Source organism: Neovison vison, chromosome 8, assembly GCF_020171115.1.
Source record: "Neovison vison isolate M4711 chromosome 8, ASM_NN_V1, whole genome shotgun sequence".
In the NCBI taxonomy this organism is placed as follows: Eukaryota; Metazoa; Chordata; class Mammalia; order Carnivora; family Mustelidae; genus Neogale; species Neogale vison.
The window spans coordinates 92,230,880-92,241,762 of NC_058098.1; the positions used below are offsets into that span (position 1 = coordinate 92,230,880).

Below are 10,883 nucleotides of genomic sequence, written 5' to 3' on the forward strand. Positions count from 1 at the left end.
TCCTCAGAATGATTAATATTTAACTTTAGAATGTCTGTTGTCAGTATTAACTGTGAAGAAATCTGGTATCATATCCCTTTATGGGTTGCTTTTCCTTTCTGAAAGCTTTTTATAATCTTCTCTTTGGTATCCTGAAATTTAATAATTTGGTGACCTTGATGTGATTCTTTTTTCCATCCATTGTGCTCTGCACTTGGTAGGATCCTTGTGTTTTTTGTAGTGTGGTAAAAGTTACTTTAATGATTTCTTCCTTTGCATTTATTCTCTTCTCTTTTTTCCTTAGCTGGAATTTTGGACCTCCTAGATTGATCCTTCAATTACCCTATCTTTTCTTTTTTGTTTTTCATCTCTTTCTCTCTCTCTCTCTTTTTTTTTTTTTTAAAGATTTTGTTTATTTATTTGACAGACAGAGATCACAAGTAGGCAGAGAGGCAGGCACAGAGAGAGAGGAGGAAGCAGGCTCCCCGCTGAGCAGAGAGCCCGATGTGGGGCTCGATCCCAGAACCCTGGGATCATGACCTGAGCCGAAGGCAGAGGCTTTAACCCACTGAGCCACCCAGGCGCCCTCTCTCTTTTTTTTTTTTAACCCCCAACTTCTCTGGGCAAGTTTTCCACACTGTTTCCTAGCCATTTTACTCAGAATTTCATTTTATTATATTTTCAATTTCATACTGCTCTTTCTTGTTCTTATAGCGTTGTAATTTTTATAAACACAGTATATTTTCTTATTTTTTTAAAAGATTTTATTTAAGCTTTGTGCAGTGGCAGTATCGTAGCCAATGAGGTTTATCCGAGGCGCGATTATTGCTAATTGAAAAAGATTTTATTTACTTATTTGACAGAGAGAGAACGAGCACAAGAGAGGGAACACAAGCAGGGGGAGTGGGAGACACAGAGGGAGAAGTAGACTCCCCACTGAGCACGGAGCCCGATTTGGGGCTTGATCTCAGGACACTGGGATCATGGCCTGAGCTGAAGACAGCTTCTCAATGACTGAGCCACCCAGGCACCCTATTTTCTTATTTTTTTAAAAAGATATTCATTGTAGCTTTATTTTGGGAACTCCCTTTGGGTTTTGCATTGTTTCTACCCTTTGCCATCTTTTTTTTTTTTTTTTTCTCCTCTTCATCTTTCAGTTTCTTCAGAAAAAAGCCTCCAGTCCTCTGTGGTGTGGGATATAATCCTGGGTGTTGACATTCTGGGAGCAGGGCCAATGAAAGGGACCATGTCAAGAGTCCCCAGGATCATCTCCAGGTTCAGTGATTCACTAGGAAGATTCGCAGAACTCAGCATATGGTCATACTCACAATTATGATTTATTTTCATGAAAGGCTTCAAAGCAAAATGAGCAAAAAAGGAAAGGAACGTGAAGTGAAGTCCAGAGGAAACAAGGCAGAAACCTCCCATAATCTTCTTCCAGTGGAGTCACACAGGATGTCCTTAATCCCTTCATTACTGAATTGTGATTACATGTGTGACGTGTTAGTCTAACAAGGGAGCTCATTAGAGACTCTGTACCCAAGATTTTTACAGGGGACTCTTCACATAGCCACCTTCTGCCTATCATGCACCCAAATTCTAGACTCCCAGGGAAAGTAGGTGTTCAGCATGAACTACAGTGTTTGTGCAAACTATGACAAACAACTCTTATCAGGGAATGGTGGGATCCTTTCTGAAATCAAAGTTCCCAGATTCCAGCCAAGAGTTAACTTTGCAGGCAGACCTTTCAAAGGATAGAAATATCAGGCCTGCTATGAGAATTCTTTTCCGCACCGGGGACTAAGCGTACCACAGTTTACTCCATAGGTTTCACTTAACCTCTTTATCTTCGGCTTCCTGGCGTGTCCTATTCCTTGCCCTTGAAAGATAACCTGGAGGCCAAAGCCTCTCACCTTCTCTGCATCTGCCTGTTACAACAGGGTTGAAGAGTGGCCCTAAGGAAAGGGAGTATCTAGACATTTGTATCAGTAAAGCATTGTTGTTGCTTATCCTGTAGCTAGATGAATGGATCTCAAAGTGCCTCAGGAAAAGTTCCTGAGATGCTTTCCATAATAATAATGATGTGATATTTGACTTTTTCTTAAGAACATACAATAGAGTTTTCCAGAGGCTATATGAGATTATAATAGCCTAAAGGCAGAAATATAAAGTGGTGCCACTCTTGTCACCAACTTTTGTTTTGGAAAAGATAGTTATTTTTCCATAAAATAATGGGTTTATTATTTCTAAATGGACCAATAAATATTTTTTAAATTTCGGGGCGCCTGGGTGGCTCAGTGGGTTAAGCTGCTGCCTTCGGCTCAGGTCACGATCTCACGGTCCTGGGATTGAGTCCCGCATTGGGCTCTCTGCTCAGCAGGGAGCCTGCTTCCCTCTCTCTCTCTCTCTCTCTCTCTGCCTCTCCATCTACTTGTGATTTCTCTCTGTCAAATAAATAAATAAAATCTTTAAAAAAAAGAAAATATTTTTAAATTTCTTTTTTTCTTAAGATAATGATACTTGTAGGTATAATCCACATAAATAAAAGTTCTTTGGAATCTCAATGGTTTTAATTTATTTTTTATTAGTTTGTATATGTTGCAATTTTTTTATTATTGAATTATAATTGACACAATATTATATTAGTTGCAGATGTACAATATATAGATTTGACAATCCTATACTTTACTCCTTGCTTACCATGATACGTGCTGTCACCATCTATCATCATATAATGTCATTATGATATTATTGACTATATTCCCTATGATGTATTTTTCATCTCTGTGACTCATTTATTCTATAACTGGAAGCTTGTACATCTTAATCCCCTTTATTTATTTCACCCATCCCTCCTATTGCAGCATTGTTTATAATAGCCAAGATATGGAAGCAACCCAAGTGTCCATTGACATATATATACATATATACATGTATATATGTATTTTATTATATTGTATTATAATATTTTATTAGATTATAGTATATTGTTTATTATGTAATATAATATACATTATATGTATAAATATATATAAAATATATAACGGAATATTACTCAGTCATAAAAAAGAATAAGCTCTTGTCAGTGCTTTTTAAATATGTTGCACCAAAAAGCTGGACAAGACTACATCTCCCATTTTTCTGAGTCCAGAAATGTGTCTTTCTACTAGTATCAATAGTTGTGTTGTCTAATATGGTAGCCCCTAGCCACGTGTCTTTAAATATGTTAATTACTATGAACACTAAGGTGGATTTCAGAAACTTGAAAAGACAATATTTAAGAGTTCTCAACACTTCAGTAAAATGGTAATATGAAAATTAAAACAGCAGAAGAGAAAGGAATAGGAGTCTAAGCAATTATTTTTAAAGGAGAGAGAGAGAGAAGAGAGAGAGAATCATAAGCAGGCTCCATACCTGGCACAGACCCTGACAGGGGGCTGGATCTCACAACCCTGAGATCATGAACTGAGCGAAATCAAGAGTCAGGTGCTTAACTGACTGAGCCACCCAGGTGCCCCAGATACTAATACTTTTTAATAGTCATGTTTTGATTAATCTTTCTCTTTTTACTTTCCACATATCAGCAATGTAATTTTATTTTATTTATTTTTTTAAAAGATTTTATTTATTTACTTGACAGAGAGAGATCACAAGTAGGCAGAGAGGCAGGCAGAGAGAGAGAGAGGAGGAAGCAGGCTCCCTGTTGAGCAGAGAGCCTGACGCGGGGCTCGATCCAAGGACCCTAAGATCATGACCCGAGCTGAAGGCAGCGGCTTAACCCACTGAGCCACCCAGGTGCCCCAGCAATGTAATTTTATATTAGCAATGTAATTTATACAATCTAAACAGTCTGTAGCAAGATACATTACTATTCTTTTCTTCATGCTCACATTATATCATATATAGATACACACATGAGTTTTTCTCTTTTATAGTGATTCATCTATTCAAATTTTCTATTACTTCTAATTCTGGAGTTAATTTTTATAATTTGTAATTTATACTTTGCTAAGAAGTCATTAATTTTCTTTGGGTTTTTAAATTTCTTGCCATGGAGTTGCATGTGATATTCTTTCACAGTTTACTAAAGCTCTTTTATATTTCTTTGCTTATTTGTGATCCTACACATTTAATTCAACCCTCTTCATCCTTCTCCATTCTGCCAAAATTAGTTTTATTTTCTTGTTCTTTCAGAGAACAAGATTTTGTATTTATATATCCTTGCTATTATTTTTTAAAGTTACTCTTAAGTTTATCTGTATTAATTCCTGCTTCCTACTATTTTTTCATTTTTATCTTTTTCCCTTATTTTGACTAAATAATTCCTCTAAATTTAAAAAAAAAAACATTTAATGAGGAAGTCATTTACAGCTTTAAAATTTCCCCAGAGGACTATTTTAGCTCCTAGAATGGTAGTTCATTGGTCAAAGATATTCTCCTTTTCATCATCTTTTAAATGGTTTGTAATTTCACTTCTGATTTCTTTGATACAAAGACTATTTAATAGTATGTTACTTTCCAAGTATTTATGTTTTTTTTAAATCTTTTTATTATTTGGAATTTTATTGAATGATTAGAGAATATGACGTGTAAAATATCTACTAGAGAATCTCTACTAGAATCTCTACTACTAATCTCTACTAGAATCTCTAAAATCACTTCTTTAAAAGTGTTTTTATCCATTCACTTTTAAAAAAATATATTTTATTTATTTATTTGATAGAGAGAGAGATCACAAGTAGGCAGAGAGAGGGAAGCAGGCTTCCTGCTGAGCAGAGAGCCCGACACGGGTCTCAATTCCAGGACCCTGAGATCATGACCTGAGCTGAAAGCAGAGGCTTTAACCCACTGAGCCACCCAGGTACCCCTATCCATTCACTCTTTATTTTAAGTGACAAAGTTGTAGGATGCCTGGTGGTTTAGTTGGTTAAATGTCCAACTCTTGATTCAGCTCAGGTTAGGATCTCAAGGTTGTAGGATCGAGCCCCACATGGGGCTCCACACTCAGTAGGGAGTCTGCTTCTTCCTTTCCATCTGCTTGCCATCCCATCTGCTTGCGCTCTCTCTTTCTCTCTGTCAAATAAATAAGTCAAATTTTAAAAATGTTTTTAAATAAGAAAATAAAGTAATAAATGACATAGTTCTTTCAGCATTTTTGTTCTATAGATTTTTTTCAGTTTTCATGGAGACAGATGGAATGGCTAATTGCTTCTCAGGTAAAGCGATAGAATATGCGCCATGTATTTAAGATTGCTGACATGAACAGGCCATGGAAACAACAGGAATTTCTCATCCCAGGAGTTTTCTTGTTTGTCTGCTTGTTTATCTCCATAGGCATAGTTTAGAAGAGCTAAACAGCTCCATTTTGAGCTCAGTTTTCTTAGAACAAGAGCAATTTGGATAACAAAAAGGAGGTAAGGACATTTAAAAAACCAAAAAGAAAAAACTTAAGCTTTTTAGATGCAACTGGGAGTTCTGGGCAGTTAACCAAGGTTTGGTAGAACACTGTGAAGCTCCAGCCAAAGAGGGAGGCCTTTTTGTGTGAAAAGTTGATTGTTTGCTTTACTAGTTTTACTAAGAATATAGATTGATGTTGGTAGGACTTAAATCTCATGATGGGTTAGGAGAGGATGGATGGAAGGGAATGTCCCAAATTTGTCAGACCCTCACAGTGTTTTATATATTTTTTAATTAGTTGCCAGCACTTTGAAAAAAAGCAGCTTCATGTCAACACACAAGCGTGCACAAATCTACATTTCCAGTGTTGAAAGATTTGGAGGTGCTGAGAACACTGACATTACATTAGCACGTGGCTGCGAGAAGCTGGAGTTGGGGAGCACCTGTCCCTTTTAGAGAGACTTGTGCTCTCCACTTAGACCATCCCCACCATTCCCTCTTACTCCCAATATCTAGGAGAAGTATTCATAGTCATTTATTGTTTTTACTAGTGCTGCCATTTGTCCCCTGTAGCTTTAAGAAGGAAAGGTTGTATATTTTAGATCCACTTGTCTTTCAAAAGTGGGAAAGAAAAAGGCCTTTTTTTTTTTGAAGACCTTTTTGAAAATTTATTTGTAAGAGAGACAGAGAGAGAGAGAGAAAGAAAAAGAGCACAAGCATGGGGAGTGGCAGGCGGAAGGAGAAGCAGACTCCCCACTGAGCAGGGAGCCTGATGCAGGACTCCATCCCAGAACCCTGGAATCATGACTTGACCTGAAAGAAAATGCTTAATTGGTTGAGCCAGCCAGGCGTCCCCAAAGGGCCTTTTTATTATTAGAAAAAAAGAAAGAGATGTGTGTGTGTGTGTGTGTGTGTGTGTGTAAGTAAATAATTTTCCTGTGTGTGTGTGTGTGTGTGTGTGTGTAAGTAAATAATTTTCCTGTGTTTTAATATATAAACAAAGTGTGTCTATGTCAAAAGAATGCAAATTAAGATGCCATTTTAAAATTTTTATTTTATTTTATTTTATTTATTTGTGAGAGAGAGCACACATGAGCAGGGAGGAAGAGTAGAAGGAGAAGCAGACTACCCGCTGAGCAGGGAGCCCAACATGGTGCTCTATCCATGACCCCGGAATCATGACCTGAGCTGAAGGCAGGCACTTAACTGACTGAGCCACACAGGTGCCCCTAAGATGTCATTTTAAAACCAACCCATGAGAGAATGTGGACTCTGAGGAGGGTTTTGGAGGGGAGGGGGGGTAGGGTGTTTGGTGAGCCTGGTGGTCAGTATTGTGGAGGGCACGTATTGCATGGAGCACTGGTGTGGTGCATAAACAATGAATTTTGGAACACTGAAAAAAAATTAAATTAAAAAAAAACCCCAACCCTAGTGAGCAACATTACTAGTATTTAGAAAAGATATAACAGGGTTTGTTTTTGATGGGAATTAAATAAACACGTCACTATGATATGTATTTATTTATTTATTTATGTTTAAAAAATTTTTTAAATTCCTGGGTTTCAATGCCGTATATAGATGGTAAGTTTCCAAAGCAATGCCTTTCGAGTAGAGTGGAAATTATGTACCTCAAACAGAAAGATATGTAAAAAAAAAAAAGTCAATATTATTGGAACTACTGTCTCATAGCATCTTGAATAGCTGACTGAGAACTTAATGGCAGATTACATTTTAAATTTAAATTATTTATGGCATTTTCAATTTAAGCTCGTGAAAACACATACATAGATAATATCACTCAGCAGCATCTGTGGTGTCTGAAAATTTTAATGGGTGGAAGAACTTTTGGATATGTCACCCATGAGAAGGCCAGTATCAATGATTCATTTATGCGTGTTAGAAAAATCTGTCAAAATTTAATGAAAATAGGTTGAAAATATATTAACTTGATGATAGATAGTGTTCCTGGAATAATAAATAGTTTAGGTTAACATTGGATGTTTTGGTGATATGGTGAGAGGACAAGACACGAATTTAATAATATATTTATTGCAGGGCACCTGGGTGGATCAGATAGTTAAGCCTCTGCCTTCAGCTCAGGTCATGATCTCAGGGTCCTGGGCTCCCTGCTCAGCGGGGAGTCTGCTTCTCTCTCTACCCTTCCCCCTGCTCATGATCTCTGTTTCTCTCTCTCTTTCAAATAAATAAATGAATAAAATCTTTAAAAATTTGTTTATTGCGGATTTCAGAAGGAGTAATTTTAGTCCAAAAGCTTAAAAATGCAATGACTGTAGTAACTGTCACCACAAACTGGATACTGATTCTTGAACTTTAGGTGTTTCAAGGCTTTACAGGACTTAGTTTGTACAACTCTAGTTTCCTAAATGCAGTTTATGACTGAAAATGTTTTTTCAGTTGTTAAGAGAAATCAGTTTGTACTTATTGTCCAAGAGAAAATCTTTGCCTCAGTTTACCAGTGAAGAATGGCTCAAGGATTTGGCTTTTTTGGCTAAATTATAGTTGATACAGATACAAGTAGATACTGCAAATATGTGGTATTCACAGGGTGTACCACATTTATATGATTCAGTTCTTCCATTTTAGTAAATGTATGTTTTTTGGCAAACATTTGGTAAGGAATAATCTGGATCATTTTTATATGCTGAAGTTTCCAGCAATGAAAATTATAGTCTTAACTTAATTCCTAAAATGATGGAATCTAAGACTAAATTCTAAGGCAGGCTCTTTGATTTTATACTTTATGAAAATGAGCTAAGATTTCTCAATAGCAATCATGTTAAGGGATAGCTACAAATGAAAGTATAGAAACTAAATATTATAACATTGGAGCAACAGAATTCCATAACTGCCTTTGAATTACCCTAAATTCAAAACTCACTATGCAGAAATTTCATTTTTATTTGAGAGTGCCTGTGTTTAAAAGGAGTTGTTTTCTCTTATGAAACTCAATTAAAAAAAATATTGCTCTTAGGGTACCTGCGTGGCTCAGTCAGTTAAACATCTGCCTTCAGCTCAGGTTGTGATCCAGGGTCCTGAGATTTGTAGGGAGTCTCCTTCTCCTTTTGCCTCTGCCCCCACACCTGCTTGTGCTCTGTCTCTCAAGTAAATAAATAAAATCTTAAAAAAAATACTGCTCTTACTTTGAGGATTCAACGACGAATACCATATTACACATTGCATGCAATTCTAACTACATTGACATCTTGGTACAAGGGAAAGGGTGTCAGATTCTTGGTTTTAGGTCTGAGGTGCTGTGAGCTACAAGAAAACCTTAAGTGTTCCTATTTTTTAAATTTGTATTTGTCAGTTTGAAATTGATGATCTCTCCTGTCATAAATGCTTATATTATAGTATATGCCTAAATCATAGTTTGTTAAAAATAATGTTTGATTCTGTATCTAGTATTTGAATTTTCTTTGATTTTGAGCATTTCAGTTATTTATTATTACTCAATTCAATTATTTTTAATTCAGTATATCTAATTATTAATATATATTATCCAATTATTATGAGTTATGGGCTGGTTCCCTATAGGTATGTGAGTTTGTGACCCTTGCCATCGGTGGAAGGTAAAATCTTAGCTATATTCTTGGGGAAGATGCCAATGAAAATATGGCAATCTCATCATTTTAATTAATTTTACACTGTTACCACTTTTCCTTACCTTAGACACTAAACATATTTTTATGGTGGTTTGGTTCATGGTGGCAGTTTTAGGGAGTGAACCTGAAAAACTCCTGCCTATTTCTTTCAGTATCATAAGTACATACTAGCCAGCCCAGCATCATGTAACAAGACTTTTTTCCCTTCTCCCTACTCTCACCCTTGCAGAATATTCCATGAGAATTCCTTATGAAATCTTCAAGGCAAACCATTAAAAAATAACACTGGTGAAGTTTGTTGGGATCAGAGGGTCTAACCAGACTCAGTTTAGATAAGTAATTTGGGTTCAGGTGAGGAATCAGAGTCTGTGCTGTGTTTTGTAATAACTCCTGAGTTTCTTTGTTGCCTCATTGAAATTCTTTAGTTGGGGATCAGATGACGGCTGCTGCCTGTGAGAAGCTGCCTGGTACTCTCCTGTCCCTGGCAGTGCTACCCTCTCCCTGGCTCGGATGCAGCTATGGCTCTGCCCTCTCAATTGCTTGCTGTTTGTTGCCTTTTCATAGAATTATAGACCTTAAAGACTCTCTAGTAAAGCTTTTGACCACACACACTATTTATTTATTTATCTATCTATTAATTTATTTATTTTTGCTAATGTTCCCAAACCAGCTCAAGGAAAGCAGAGAAAAAGAGAACAATGGAAATTTTTTTAAAAAGATTTTATTTATTTATTTGACACACAGAGATCACAAGTAGGCAGAGAGGCAGGCAGAGAGAGGGGAGGAAGCAGGCTCCCTGCTGAGCAGAGAGCCTGATGTGGGGCTCGAGCACAAGACTCTGGGTTCATGATCTGAGCTGAAGGCAGAGGCTTTAACCCACTGAGCCACCCAGCCGCCCCTGGAAAATGTTTTTCTAAATCCTAAATAATTGCTGATACTGAACTGTCACTATGAATATATACTTTTTTCATCCAGAAAGTTCAATGTCTAGTTGGGTGTGTAAATTTTAATTTTGCTGAATGTTTAGGGGAAAAAAACATATTTAAGAAATGACAGTATAGGGGCACCGGGGTGGCTCAGTGGGTTAAAGCCTCTGCCTTTGGCTCGGGTCATGATCAGGGTCCTGGGATCAAGCCCCGCATCGGGCTCTCTGCTCAGTGGGGAGCCTGCTTCCTCCTATCTCTCTGCCTGCCTCTCTACCTACTTGTGATCTCTGTCTGTCAAATAAATAAATAAAATTTTAAAAAAGAAAAAAAGAAAAGAAATGATAGTATGTGGGGGGAGAGAAGAATGACAACTTACCACCCTTCCCATTTCTCCTCACTCCCTTTGATCCTTCTTTGGGGTCAGATAGAATTACACTTCAGAATACACTCTTCAGCAGTTCTCAAGTGTGGTCCCTGTGCCAGCAGTTCCCAGCATTGGGAATTTGTTGGAAATGCAAATTTTGGGGCCCCATCCCAGACCTACAGGATGAGAAACTCTTGAAGAGTATGATGGGCAGCAACCTGTGTTTTAACAGACCTTTCAGATGATTCAGGTATACACTGGCATTTGAGAGCTGCTCTTCATATAACTTGAATTATCCCTATGTTAGAATTGGATGTGGAAACTGATAAAAGTTTTCAAACTCCTGTAGTGTCTTCCTGCTTCCGTTTCATTGCATTGGGGTGGGAACCTGGATAAAGTATGTATTGTGGGGAGCTTTAGTTGTGGCCTTCTTGGTGGCTACCATCAAGGTAATTTCCTTGAATGACAGCTACTAATTGTAGAGGTCATGAGTGAGACGGATCCTTGTGCACTTCCAGAAGAAGTCAGAGTGAGCATCCCAAGAACTGTTGATTAGAGGGAAAGCTAGTTTTGAGACATGGTTACTTAATCATT

The 10,883-nt window shown here is 37.3% G+C and overlaps 1 pseudogene; it reads left to right on the top strand.

Moving 5' to 3' along the window:
- The first annotated feature begins 750 nt into the window (after nt 1-750).
- On the top strand, nt 751-838 carry LOC122916585 (annotated as a pseudogene).
- Nucleotides 839-10,883: the final 10,045 nt, after the last annotated feature.